This window comes from Triturus cristatus, chromosome 5_2 (genome assembly GCF_964204655.1).
Source record: "Triturus cristatus chromosome 5_2, aTriCri1.1, whole genome shotgun sequence".
NCBI classification, from domain to species: domain Eukaryota; kingdom Metazoa; phylum Chordata; class Amphibia; order Caudata; family Salamandridae; genus Triturus; species Triturus cristatus.
In genome coordinates, this window is record NC_140588.1 from 727,661,759 (window position 1) to 727,676,328 (window position 14,570).

The 14,570-nt window shown below is 54.1% G+C and overlaps 1 protein-coding gene across 2 annotated transcripts in view; it reads left to right on the plus strand.

Annotated features, from left to right (window-relative positions):
• Nucleotides 1-14,570, plus strand: part of BRWD3 (bromodomain and WD repeat domain containing 3) — a 1,513,493-nt gene that overhangs the window by 600,011 nt on the left and 898,912 nt on the right. The gene's annotated exons all lie outside the window — the stretch shown is intronic.

Below are 14,570 nucleotides of genomic sequence, written 5' to 3' on the forward strand. Positions count from 1 at the left end.
GTGGTCGGTGTTGGGGCTGTTCCTAGTGCAGTCGGCCACCAGGAGTCATCCCAGGCCGAGGGGGTGGAACCGAGGATGATGACCACTGTCTTGTCCGAGTTCAGTTTCAGTCGGCTGTTCCTTATCCAGTCGGCGACAGCCTTCATTCCTTCGTGGAGGTTGGTTTTGGCGGTGTGGGGGTCCTTTGTGAGGGAGAGGATCAGCTGGGTGTCATTGGCGTTGGAGATGATGTTGAGGTCGTGCAGTTGGGCGAGCGGTGCCATGTAGATGTTGAACAGCGTCTGGCTGAGGGATGAGCCCTGGGGTACACCGCATATGTAATCGGTGGCTTCAGAGCGGAAGGGGGGGGAGGCGGACGCTCTGCTTTCTGCCAGAGAGGAAGGAGGTGGTCCAGTCCAGGGCCTTCAATTGGATTCCGGTGTCATGGAGGCGTGTTTGTAGTGTGTGGTGGCAGACCGTGTCGAAGGCGGCAGACAGGTCCAGTAGGATGAGAGCCGCTGTTTCTCTGTTGTCTAGCAGGGTCCTGATGTCATCGGTGGCGGTGATGAGGGCAGTTTCGGTGCTGTGGTTGCTGCGGAACCCGGACTGTGAAGGGTCTAGGATGTTGTTCTCCTCGAGGAAGCTGGTCAGTTGTTTGTTGATGGCGTTCTCGATGACCTTCGCCAAGAACGGGAGCAGGGAAATGGGCCGGAAGTTCTTGAGGTCCGCCTTGGGTTTCTTGAGTAAGGCATTGATCTCTGCATTCTTCCAGCTCTCTGGGAAGGTCGCTGTCTCGAAGGAGATGTTTATGGCTCTCCGGAGATGGGGTGCGATGGTGGTGCTGGCTTTGTTGAAGATGTGGTGTGGGCATGTGTCTGACAGGGATCCGGAGTGGACGGTGTTCATGATCTTGATGGTGTCATCGTCGTTGATGTTGGTCCAGGAGAGCAGGCGGTTGGCGCGGATGGTGGTCGTGGCGACAGGTGTCTCAGTGGGTGCCGGGGCGGTCGCGGTGTTGAAGCTGACATGGATGTCTGCAATCTTGCGATGGAAGAAGGTGACCAGCGAGTCGCATAGGACTTGCGAAGGTGGGATGTCGGTGTTGGAGCTGGGGTTGGAGAGTTCCTTCACGATGTTGAAGAGCTCTTTGCTGTTGTGTGCGTTGTTGTCTAGGCGGTCTTTGAAGGAGGCCCTTTTGGCGTATCTGATGAGTTGATGGTATCTACGGGTGGCGTTCTTGTGGGCTGTGCAGCTTTCCGGTGTTCGTTCACGGATCCAGTTCTTCTCCAGCTTTCGGCAGGTTTGCTTGGAGGCCTGGAGGTCTTCGGTGAATCAGCTGGCATTCTTGCTGGTGTGGCTGTTGGAGGGCTTCTTGAGCGGGGCGAGGGTGTTGGCGTTGTCGTTGATCCACTGTCTGAGGTTGCGAGTGGCGGCGTTGGGGTCGGTCGGGTCTGCGGGTGGGCTCCGGGCGAGGGTGGTGGATAGCTGGTCTTCGGTGACTTTGCTCCAGCAGCGGCGCTGCATCTGTTGGGTGCAGTGGTGTGTGGTGGGTTTCCAGAAGGAGAAGTGGATGCAACGGTGGTCGGTCCAGTGAAGCTCGGTGGTGTGGTTGAAGGAGACATGGGAGCTTGCGGAGAAGATGGGGTCAAGCGTGTGGCCGGCGGAGTGGGTGGGTGTTGTGACAAGTTGTTGGAGTGCGAGGTTGGCGATCAGGGTGGTGGAGTTGGTGGTGTTGTTGTTCTCGAGGTGGAAGTTCAGGTCTCCGAGGAGGATGTGGTCCGTGAAGGCGAGGGCGAGTGTGCTGACATTTGGCGATGGAGTCGCTGAACTGTGGTCGGGGACCGGGGGGTCTGTAGACGAGGGTACCTCTGAGGGTGGTGTTGGGGTCGGTGTGGATCTGGAAGTACAGGTGTTCGGCAGTTCTGAGGGTGTCGTCAGTGTTTGTCGAGACTTTGAGAGTGTTCCTGTGGACGATGGCGATTCCTCCTCCTACTCTGTTGGTGCGGTCCTTGAGGGACATATGTACAGAATAATATAATCCTTTTTCTTCAGTCTATATAATATTTGTTTGAAATACCCATATATCTGCCAATCTGAAAGAAACACGTTAGTTAGATTCCTCACCTTAGAATATCCCCAGGCGTCAGACTGGATCCGGAAGATTTTTCGTCAGCAATACCCCTTGCGCGTCGCTAGGCGTCGTCTGCGGCTCCGCGTCCGTCGTCGGCGTCGTGCGCCGGGATGACGTCGTCGGAGTACTTAGACGCCGCCCTCGCGCGCTGACGTCAGTTCTTCTTTTTTCCGCGCCAGTAAGCGCAGATCCGGGAGAGCTACCCCTTTTAGTCTTTTTTGACTAAATCTTTTTGATCATTTTTGATCCTTGTCTGTCGACATCTGGTGCCGGTAGGATGCCTGGGTTCAAGGCTTGTGAGGATTGTCATCGACTGATGTCGGTGACCGATCACCACCGCCGGTGCCTCTACTGCTTAGGCCTCGACCACGACGCGGAGTCGTGCAACGACTGTCAGGCCTTGACTTCGAAGGCTAGGCGGGAGCGGTCCCGCAAGCTTCTCGAGCTTTGCCACTCGGCTCCGCGTCGTGCGCGATCCCGGTCCAGGAGGAGGTCCAAGGATCGCTCGCGGAGCCCTAGCCGACGCCACCATCGATCGTCGGGCTCCAAGTCGTCGGGTAAGTCCAAACACTCAAAGAAGTCCAAGAGGCGACATCGCTCTTCGGACTCCCCTCGCCGGTCGCGCGACTCGGCCGAGGGTCCAAGTGGTTCCACCCCCGCGGCTCCGGCGGAGCCGCAGGTGCCGCGTCCGCCCCCATACCTTCCGGTCCCTGGGGCTGACGCGGCGCCGGCGGAGATCAGTGCCTTCCTCTCGGCCATGAGGAGCCTGGCCCCGCCGTCGACGCCCGCTGGCGCGCCTTCGGGCCCCGCGGGCTCGACTGGGCGACCTCGCGTGCCGGCGGCTCCGGCCCCGGCGCCGTCGACGACTCCGGTCTCGACGCCGCAGGTCCCCGCGGGGCCCATGCCTGGGCCCCAGTCGACGCCGGTTGACCTTGTCACTCCTCCACCGGCGCCGACGCCTGAACCACCGACGCCGTCACCGGCGCCGCCGACGCCTGTGACGCCGACGCCCCAGTTTAGCCCTCATCCGGACCCGACGCCGGCACGGCGTCCGCCGACGCCGCATCCGACGCCGCTAGAGACCTACCATCTCTACAGTCCGGTTCCGATCATTCCTCCTGTTTATCAGGAATCGGAAGAAGGGGGCGACTGGGAGGGGTTCGAGGACCCTCTGGCTGTTCAGTCACAGCTTTCTCAGGACTGGGCAGATGAACTGGGGGAGGCCAGCGGGCTGGACACCTCGCCAGACGCTGGATTCACTTCTCCTCCGACCGTGGCTTCGGAGGAGGGTGCAGCATTTTCTGTGGTGCTGCGCAAGGCGGCTGAGGCCCTTGGGCTCGAGTTGCCTGCCGTGGCTGTGAGGACCAACATCCTCACTGAGGTGCTTCAAACCTCAGCAAGCTCCACTGAGCCTCTGCTGCCGTTTAACGAGGCCCTCACTGACGTTCTGCAGGGCACCTGGTCCAAGCCCTCCACAGTTCCCCCTGTGGATAGGAACGTTGCCAGGCGCCACCGCCCTGCTCCGGGCGACCCCAGCTTCCTGTCCCAACACCCCACCCCCGAGAGTCTGGTTATCCAGGCCTCTACTTCCCAATCCTCCTTCCCGACCGCTCCGCCGGACCGGGATTCCAAGAGACTCGAGCAGTTTGGCAAGAAACTGTTCTCGTCCCTTAGTTTGGGCCTGCGGTCTTTAAATACCGCCTGTCTCTTGGACCGTTATTCCCATTCCCTGTGGGATACGGTGGAGGACGTGCTGCCCCTGTGTCCGGAGGAGGTCCGGACGCGTCTTACCCAGGCTCTGGCCGATGGGAGGGATGCAGCACGGCACGCCATAAGATGTGGGCTTGACACCACGGACTCGCTAGGTCGGGCGATTTCCACCACGGTGGCGCTCCGCCGCCACGCCTGGATGCGGTCCACGTCATTTTCCGGGGATGTCCAGAACACCCTCATGGACATGCCCTTTGATGGCACTCGCCTGTTTGGTGAGAAGGCGGACAGTGCGCTGAACCGCTTTAAGGACTCCCGGGCTACGGCCAAGTCCTTGGGCCTCTCGGCTCCGCGGGCGCACACCTCCGCTTTTCGCCCCTTTCGTGGCCAAGGAAGGGGCGCCTCCTCACGTTCGCAAAGCCACCAGCCGCAGAACCAACCTGCGCGCGGTCGTGGACGTGGCTTCCGCCGTGGCGGAAATGGAGGCCGACGTGGTCAGCCCACATCCACCCCGGCAGCATCCGCCTCAAAGCCTTCCTAGTCCGAGCTTTCAGGCCCATACCACGCCAGTGGGCGGCAGAGTTCGCCATCACCTGCTCCACTGGCGGTCCATAACATCGGACAGGTGGGTGCTGCAAATCGTCCGAAGGGGCTACTCCCTCCCCTTCGAGACGACCCCTCCAGCCATGCCACCGCAGCACCACCGTATCTCGGGGGATCATTTGGATCTTCTCCGCGAGGAAGTTTCGGCTCTCTTGGCCAAGGGGGCCGTCGAGCGCGTTCCGAGTCCAGAAGTAGGTCGTGGTTGTTATTCCCACTACTTTCTGGTTCCCAAGAAGGGCAAGGGGGGCCTGCGCCCTATCTTGGACCTCCGGAACGTCAATGCCTTCCTCCGAAAGGAAAGGTTCAAGATGCTAACGTTGGCTCAGGTTTTAGCTGCCCTAGACCCTGGAGACTGGATGGTAGCGTTGGACTTGCAGGACGCATATTTCCATATCCCCGTCCTGCCGGCCCACCGGCGTTACCTGCGGTTCACGGTGGGCCAAGAGCACTTTCAGTTTACCGTGCTCCCCTTCGGCCTCACCAGTGCCCCTCGGGTGTTCACGAAAGTGATGGCGGTGGTCGCAGCTCATCTGCGCAGATCAGGGGTCCCAGTCTTCCCCTATCTCGACGACTGGTTGTTGAAGGCGGGCTCGCCCCAGGCAGTCGTCTCCCACCTCCAGACTACGGCGGATCTCCTGCATTTGCTGGGGTTTTCCATCAACGTGCCGAAGTCGCACTTGAGTCCCTCTCAGAAGCTCCTCTTCATCGGAGCGGTTCTCGATTCGGCGCAGTTCCGGGTCCATCCACCGGAACAGCGGGTCCGGGATATACAGGCCCTGATTCCCATCTTTCGGCCTCTATCCCGGGTTTCGGTCAGGTTAGTGTTGCGGCTTCTGGGGCTGATGGCCTCCTGCATCCTACTAGTGCATCACGCCAGGCGGCGCATGCGGGCTCTGCAGTGGGACCTGAAATTTCAGTGGGCCCAGCATCACGGCAACCTGTCCGACCATGTCTTGATCTCGGAGGGTACTGCACAGCAGTTGCAGTGGTGGCTCACGGACCGCGAGTGGGTCAAGGGCAAGAGCCTCTCCCTTCCCCAACCGGAGCATGTCGTAGTGACGGATGCGTCCCTCTTGGGATGGGGTGGCCATATGGGAGAGGCGGAGATCAGAGGCCTCTGGTCTCCGGCGGAGTCTCGTCTCCACATCAACCTGTTGGAGTTGAGAGCGATCCGGCTTGCACTGAAAGCCTTCCTTCCCTCTGTCAGGGGAAGTGTCGTGCAGGTGTTCACGGACAACACCACCGCCATGTGGTACTGCAACAAACAGGGCGGGGTGGGGTCGTGGACCCTTTGTCAGGAGGCTCTGCGCCTCTGGACATGGCTGGAACACCAGGGCGTCACCCTGGTGGTTCAACATCTGGCGGGCTCTCTGAACGCCAGAGCAGACGAACTCAGCCGCCGGTGCATGATGGATCACGAATGGCGTCTGAACTCCGAAGTGGTGCAAGGCCTCTTTCAGCAGTGGGGAGAGCCTTGGTTAGATCTATTCGCCACCGAAGAGAACGCGCAATGTCAGCAGTTCTGCGCGTTGGAATTTCCAAGGCGGCACTCGCTCGGCGACGCTTTTCGTCACGAGTGGAGTTGCGGTCTGTTGTACGCCTTTCCGCCTATACCACTTCTGCCCAGAGTGCTGAAGAAGATCAGGCACGACCGGGCCCAAGTCATCTTGGTGGCTCCGGATTGGGCACGAAGATACTGGTATCCCGAGCTACTCAGTCTGTTGACCGATCCCCCGATACGTCTGCCCCTTCGGGAGGATCTTCTGTCGCAGCAGCAGGGGACGGTCCTCCACCCGAACCTGTCCAGCCTCCACCTCCATGCGTGGAGATTGAGCGGCGGCAGTTGATGCCATTTGACTTGCCTCCTGAAGTCTGTGATATCATTCTGGCAGCCAGGCGTCCCTCCACAAAGTCGGTATACGCCTGCCGGTGGAACAAATTTGTGGCATGGTGCACAGCAAAGGCTGTGGATCCCCTTTCCGTCCCTCTTTCTGAGGTTCTCCTCTTCCTTCTTTCTCTGGCCCGGCAGGGCTCTGCCCTGGGCACCCTGAAAGGTTATCTTGCTGCCATCTCCGCCTTCTTGCGGCTTCCTGATCAGCCTTCTCTTTTCAAGTCCCCTGTGGTTACACGCTTTCTCAAAGGCATTACACACACGTTCCCTCCTGTCCCTTTTGTAATGCCTCAGTGGGACTTGAATCTGGTTTTGACATTCCTGATGTGCGCTCCCTTTGAGCCTCTTCACAATTGCCCTCTTCGTCTTCTCACTCTAAAGACTGCTTTTCTGGTAGCCATCACCTCAGCTAGACGGGTGAGTGAGCTCCAGGCTTTATCTTCAAAGCCTCCTTTTCTATCTGTTCATCCGGACAAGGTTGTCCTTCGGCCTCGTCCCTCCTTTCTTCCTAAAGTGGTGACTCCATTTCACCTTGGGCAGTCTGTCACCTTGCCCACCTTCTTTCCGCCTCCGCATCCTTCCAAAGAGGAAGAGAGGCTCCACCGTCTGGACCCAAAACGTGCGCTCTCCTTCTATCTGGACCGCACAAAACAGTTCCGGGTGGACGACCAGCTTTTTGTTGGGTATGTGGGCGCTAAGAAGGGGAAAGCTGTGCACAAACGAACCATCTCTCGGTGGGTCGTTTTGTGTATCAAAATCTGCTATTCCTTGGCTAAAAAGGACCCTCCTGTTGGGCTGCGCGCCCATTCTACTCGGGCCACAGCGGCTACTACTGCCTTGGGACGGGGAGTCCCTTTGCAGGACATCTGTCAGGCGGCGACGTGGGCTTCGCTACACACGTTTGCCAGGCATTATTGCCTTGACAGCCAAGTCCGGAGGGATGGCTTCTTTGGCCGTTCTGTCCTCCAGGACTTTCTGGTGTGATCTTGGTTCGCAGACCCACCACCGGGGATGGTATTGCTTGGGTATCTATTCTAAGGTGAGGAATCTAACTAACGTGTTTCTTTCAGATGAACAAGTTACTAACCTTCGGTAACGATGTATCTGTAAGAAACATTAGTTAGTTAGATTCCTCACCGACCCTCCCATCCTCCCCGTTCTGCGAACTGACATCTAGGGTTAAGGTTGTCCTTTCAGGCCCCTAGATTTTATTTTTGGCACCAGTGTCGGTCTTTGCATGGCTCTGCGTTCCTGGCGCGGAAGGCTATGTACAAGAACTGACGTCAGCGCGCGAGGGCGTCTAAGTACTCCGACGACGTCATCCCGGCGCACGACGCCGACGACGGACGCGGAGCCGCAGACGACGCCTAGCGACGCGCAAGGGGTATTGCTGACGAAAAATCTTCCGGATCCAGTCTGACGCCTGGGGATATTCTAAGGTGAGGAATCTAACTAACTAATGTTTCTTACAGATACATCGTTACCGAAGGTTAGTAACTTGTTCTTTTGGAACATACAATCTGATAGAGACTTCTATCTCAACTGGGAGTCACCCCTTCAGAACCGCCTCTTCCATTTAATGAAGCCCTTACGGATGTCCTGATCTGGGCCTGGTCCAAGCCCTACATAGGGGCTCCTGTGGACAAGACAATTGCATGCTGCCATCGCCTCGCCCTACGGGACCCCTCTTTCCTTTCCCAACGCCATACTCCGGAGAGCTTGGTGGTCCAAGTCCTCACTTCCTGAGTAAATCCTGGCGCATTCCCTACCATCTCACTGGATAGGAAATCCAAAAGGCTGGACATCTTGGGTAAGAAAATGTTTTCTTCCACCAGCCTGGCATTGCGGTTTGTGAACACTTAAATGCCTTTGGGGCCGTTGCTCCCATTCCCTTTGGGATTTGTGAACACTTAAATGCCTTTTGGGCCGTTGCTCCCATTCCCTTTGGGATTCAGTTGCACAGGTGCTGCCTATGGTCCTGGAAAAGGCCCGGGCCTTACTCCCTCAATCTGTTGCTGATGGGAGAGTGGCAGCTAAGTTCACAATCAGATGTGGGCTGGACACGACCGAATTGCTAGGCAGAGCCGTTTCTTCGTCGGTGGCCTTACGGCACAACGCCTGGCTGAGGATAACTGTTTTTTTAAGAGTATGTCTAAGCTTTGCTTATGGACATGCCCTTTGATAGTTATTGTCTTTTCGGCAACAAGTTGAACTAAGCACTAGAGTGCCTTAAGGACAGCAGAGCTACAGCCATGTCCTTGGGCCTTTCCATGGCTCCCAGTCAATCCGAGTCCGCCTTTAGCTCCTTTCATTGCCACGGAAGGGGCTTTCAGCTGTGTCTCTACCTGTCCAGCCACCATGGCCCACAAGCTTCGCAGCCCCTGTGTAACTGAGGACACAGCACCCACTGACCCTGTGGGTCAAGCAGCCAGATGTGGAAGCGTTCCTTCCCCCCCACCCCCAGCAGCTGCAGCCTCCAAGCCTCTTTAGTTTGCCCTCTGACCATCATGGGCAACCAGTGAGCTGCAGGATGCTCCATCACCTGCACAACAGGAGGTCAATACCATCAGACAACTGGGTTCTCTTGTCTGAAGGAGCTACTTACTCCCGTTCAAGACTACCCCTCCACCCATGTTGCCCACTTACGACAGGCTGACGGAGGGTATCTTTGCTCTGCCAGGAAGTATAGCTAAGGGAGCCATAGAGAGGGTGCTAGCATCAGAAGTTGGTCGTGGTTGCTATTCCTGCTACTTTCTGGTGCCCAGGAGGGATGGAGGCTTTCGTTCTATTCTGCACTTGTACCCTCTCAATTTCTTCCTGAAAAAGTAGAAGTTCAAAATACTCACGTACACACAAGTCTACCCTGGACCCGGGCGACTGGATGGTAGCGTTGGACTTGCAGGACGCTTATTTCCACATCACCATTATGCCTGCTTTCAGATGTTACTTGTGGTTCACAGTAGGTCACGAGCACTTTCACTTTGCCATACTACCCTATGGCCTCATCAGCGCCCCTCATGTGTTCAGCAAGGTGATGGTGGTGGTTGGAGCTCATCTACAGTCTACTACTATATTGTTGACTGGCTGTTGAAGAGGGGCATGTTCCTGGCAGTTCTCTCCCACCTGCAGACTACGGCGGACCTCCTGTACTCCCTGGGGTTCACTATCAACATTCCGAAGTCAACACTCACCCCTTTTGAGACAGTCCCTTTCATTGGACTGTTCTGGAAACGGTGCAGTTTCGGGACTGTCCTCCCAAATGGCAAGTCCAGGATATTCAGGCTATGATACCGATGTTTCAGCCTCTATCCTGGGTTTCAGTGAGACTGACTCTGAGGCTGATAGGCCTCTTGGCCTTCATTCTGCTTGTGACACATTCCCGTTGGCATATGCGGAACCTAAAGTTCCAGTGTGTACATCATCAGGGGAGTCAAGAAAAGCGTTATTCAATTGCTATTTTAGACAATCATAAGAGCAGATAAAGACACGATACAATACACAGTAAGATTAAGAATTTAAAATATACAGTTCATTATAAAATTCATTCATTTAAATCACTATCTCTTTAGTCTTTGTAAACTAGACGTTTAGATTACAATGCATTTCCTGTATCTGAGTAAACTCGTACTAGGCTCAGTATAATAATCTAAATGGCCATGGTCACACATGAAGTCCCGTACATACCTTAGCCATGGGATGGTTAGAACCCCTTCCAATTTTAAACTGTCCTTTAAGATTTCCTGATTAAGCATGGTTCTTGTCAATGACCAAATCCTGTGCCATAAAAGAATGGGCTCCATTTTTATAAGGTCTGCAATGTATGGTATACCCAATTCAGAGTGGCAAACATGTGATATGCTACTCGGGACTGCCGGGATATACCTTAAGAAAACGTTTTCCACCATTTGTAAGGGGTACACATCAACAAAGCCCCAGACCCCTGCCCCATACATGGCTGTGGAGACAGATTTTGCCTTATAAATCTGTTTGAGCTCTGCCGGAGCCCTCCTACCCAACTTTCTTGAGAAATTAGCAAGGGCAGCTGTGGTCTTCAAAAAAAACAGTTTTTTAGCTAGCACCGCTTGGGATCATACATCATTCTGATCAAAAAGTATACCAAGATATGGCTTCCATGACCACACCTCATTATAAAGGTGTTCGAGGTATTCACCCTAAGACCAAGGTTGCGCATAACAACTGAAAAGCTATTTAAAACCCCTTGAGTGCGCAACATCAGAACTGTGTCATCCGCATGTAGGAGAGCAGGTAATGGACGTTCGCCTATTTGGGGAGGTCTTGGCAGTCCTTGACCAGTGCTTCGCCCAGGTCATTGATGTAAAGATTAAAAAGAAAGTAGGTTCCTTATCCCCCTCCTTATTGGGAACAGGGCAGAACACTCACCGTTAACACCGAACCGCACTCTGGCCTTAGTATCACTGTATAAGCGTCTAAGAAAGTGGACAATTTGCTTTTCCACTCCCAGGCCCTCAAGGATCTTCCAGAGCTTGCTGTGCCTAACACAGTCAAAAGCTGCAGTGAGATCCACAAAAGCTAAAAACAACCTACCCTTCTTAACCAGAGTATACTTCCCTATGATAATAGTTAAATGTAAGCTCTGTTCGACGGTCCCTGGGCCCTCACGAAAACTGTACTGGATATCAGATATACCCTTGTTATCCTCCGCCCAATCCAGTAGTCGTTCTAAGATAATTCAACCTGCCACTTTTACCAAGGAGTCTAATAGCGATATTGGCCTGTAACAGCCAAGATCCTGGCGATCCCCCTTTTTAGGTCTTGCCTAGCGTTGCAGCGCATGCGGTGCTCGCTCGGCGAGACTTAAAGTGAGAGAGATTTTGGAAGGGGGCTCGAAGCCCCGCCAATCATTTTCATTGGGTCGCGTCAGCGTTTATGCTAAACGCTGGATTCCCATTGAAAATGATGCTTCTTGGCCACTGCCCTTTCTCCTTTTTGTCCGGCCCATCCGGACTGGCTCCTCTGCTCCATGGCTGTCGTGAAGCAATTTGCTCTCTTTATGGGGGCCATCTGTTTCTAATTAGCGTGTCCTCGAGCGAGCACGCTTGTTTTCATCTTGTCTTGAGATGACTCTTCTTCATAAGGGCTGATTAGTTAAACAGAGTCCTGTATTTATTACTATTCTTAGGTGAGTGGATGTCTGAATTTCCCCCTGTGAAAGGCTTCCAAAAAAGGTGTTTTGGGAAGTATGAAATGCATTTTTATGTCGGCTTTATCCGTGAGATGAACTCGAGATTCGTAGATCTGGCCCTGTGTGCCCAGAGATGATTGTATTTTTTTGCAGTCGGTCTTGATGGGGGCTGTTGGCTGTTAGTTAGTGGAGAGAGGCATGGGTTTGCTTTGCCCTCTCTGTACAATGTCATGTCTTGGAAAGAGCGAGGGTGGCAGCAGGGGCCTGTACCAATCATCTGCGCCACTCCAGGTAAGTGGTAGCCCACCGTCCCTGGGGGCACTCGACAGTGAATCCCAGTTTGGCCCAGCTTTTAGAATTCACTGCAAGCTGCCAGATGCGCCGCATTTGTAGGCCAAGGTGGGAGTGCAGCCCTGAGATGGACACCCATACGCACAAAAGGCAGCGAGCGGGCCACATCTGCGATGGCCCCATTGAGAATTGATGCAGCGACGACAAAAAAACACAACAACAATGGCGAAGAGCAGTGCTTAATCTTTATCTGCTGAAATCGGCGGCTTCGGCGCGTGGTGGGGGCTGCTTCGCGGAGCCAAGCCCAGCAGGAGCCGAAGCGCCCGCTAGAGCGCGCACGCTCGTTGACGGCCTGTTTGGCATCTGCACCTCCCTTGTCCCTTCACGCGCGTTGAAACGTGGAATGTGTCTGCAAAGAGGCCCCACTGCCTGCTCTTCAGGGCCCTAAATTGTCGCCTTCTTTACTCTCTTGCCTGCACAACGCGCTTCATTTACAAGCATGGCCTCAGCTGCCATAGCGTGCGCCGAGCAAGGCCGAGGGGGCAACGGTTCCTAATGCGATGCTCACCTTCGCCCCCCCCTGCCGGGACCCCGCACATAATGCGACATAAATACAGAATTGTGCACGACTGCACCTGCAGGCGGCAGCGCCAGTTAATCACCTGGCTGCCGCAGTGGGCCATTTGCTAGTAACAAAAATTATCTTGGCACCTTGCAGCAGATGGGGAAAATATTTTACAAAGCAATTTTACATACAGAAAACATTTGGGTTACGTGGTAATGATGGTTGTTTTGCCTAGCGTTAAGTGCACATTCTGCTGGATGTTTCTTCTTTTCTTTGTGTTTTTTTGTGTTCTGTATTTTAAAATCTGCAGCGCTAGGAAGGGGCATCTCTTGGCGGTTATGCACGTGGTGTGTACCTTTCGCAGACCGCCAGCCGAAGGGAAGGGGCATCTATCGAGGGCGCTGCCCTTGGGGGGCCTTTTGTGAAACGCTTTGCGCGGAATCCTACCACATTTCTCAGTTTAAATGCAAGGCCATCCTCAAACTCGCACTTCACATCTTTGAGAAGAGTCTTAATCGAAGGTTTTGTTTTTGTCTTCCTCATAGTTATTTTCAGGAAAGTTACTACTTCGTGGTTTTTAATAGTAGCATCTTCTCCAGGAGCTATTCAAGGAGTTTTAAGACTAGAAGTACCTCAGGGGCTGGGAACACGCGTGTCTTTAAGGAGGTACCAAAGGGAGAAGCCCCTTCTTCATGGTCTTTTATTTGCTAGGCACAAGTCTTAAACAAGCATTTGCAATGCAGTAGGTCTCGCAGTTGTGAGAGTTTGAGCTACTGGCATTGTAAATGGCAATGTCTTTTATTTACGTGTTGGTTTTTAAAACATAAATAAAAGGCTTTGTCATTTACAATGCCAATAGCTTAATCTCTCGCAAATGCGAGACCTATTGCTTTGCAAAAGCTTGTTAAGAATGGGCACTATGATCAGGGGAGTCTCTCTGACATGGTGCAGAACTCGGAGGGTACTGCAAATGATCTGCAGTGGTGGCTAATGAACTACAGTTGGGTCAGCGGCAGAGCCCTCTTCCTTCAACCAGATCTAACAGTAGTGACAGATGTGCCACTCTTGGGATGGGGCGGCCATCTAGGAGAGGTGGAGATCAGAGGCCTCTGGTCTCCGGCGGAATCCAGACTCCATATCAATCTATTGGAGCTCCAAGCAACCCGGCTGGCACTTAAATCCTTTCTACCCTCTATCAAGGGAAGGCTAGTGCAGGTGTTCACGGACAACTCCACTGCCATGTGGTACTGCAACAAATAAGGTGGTGGGGTTGTGGACTCTTTGTCAAGAGGCCCTGCACCTCTGGACGTGGCTGACATGTCAGGGCATATCCATTGTGGCTCAAAACCTGGCAGGCTCTCTGAACGCCAGGGCAGAAAAACTCAGCCAAGGATACCAGGTGGACCACGAATGGCAACTCCATCCGGAGGTTGTGCAAGGTCCCTTTCGTTAGTGGGGAGAGCCTTGATTAGATCTGTTCACCTCCGCTGAGAACACACAATTCAGCAGTTTTGTGCACTGGAGTTTGAAAGGCACCTCTCACTAATAGACGCGTTTCTTCACAAGTGGAGCTCAGGCCTCCTGTACGCCTTTCCACCCATACCACTCTTACCCAGAGTTCTCAAGAAAATCCAGCATCACCGGGCTCATTTCATCATTGTGGTTCTGGCCTGACTCGGAGTATGGTACCCCGAGCTGTTGAGCATGGCCATCGGTCCTCCGATCAGGCTGCCACTTTGGGATTTGATCTGTGGCAGCGACAGCGGAGGGTTCTCCACCTCAACCTGTCAAAGCTTCACCTTCATACTTGGAAATTGAGCGACAACAGTTGACAGCTTTCTACCTTTCGCCCAAAATCTGCAACGGTATCCTCGCAGCTCGGCGTCACCCCACCAAGATGAGATATGGCAGCTTTTGGAATATATTTGCAGCATGGTGTGCTGAGAAAAGGATTGATCCCTTTTCTGCTCCCCTTTCCCAGGTTCTTTAGTTTATCCTTACCCTGGCTCTGCATTAGGCACCTGAAAGGGTTACCTGTCTGTCATTTCCGCCTTTCTGTGGCTGCCAGATCAGCCCTCTCTTTCCGTTTCTTGTTGTAAATAGGTTTCTTATAGGTCTACAACTCATTTCCTCCAACTTTGTTGTTCCTCAATGGAACCTTAAGTTGGTTCTTGCTTTCCTAATGTGCACTCCCTTCGAGCCTCTTCATTCTTGTTCTCTTAGGCTTCTCACCATC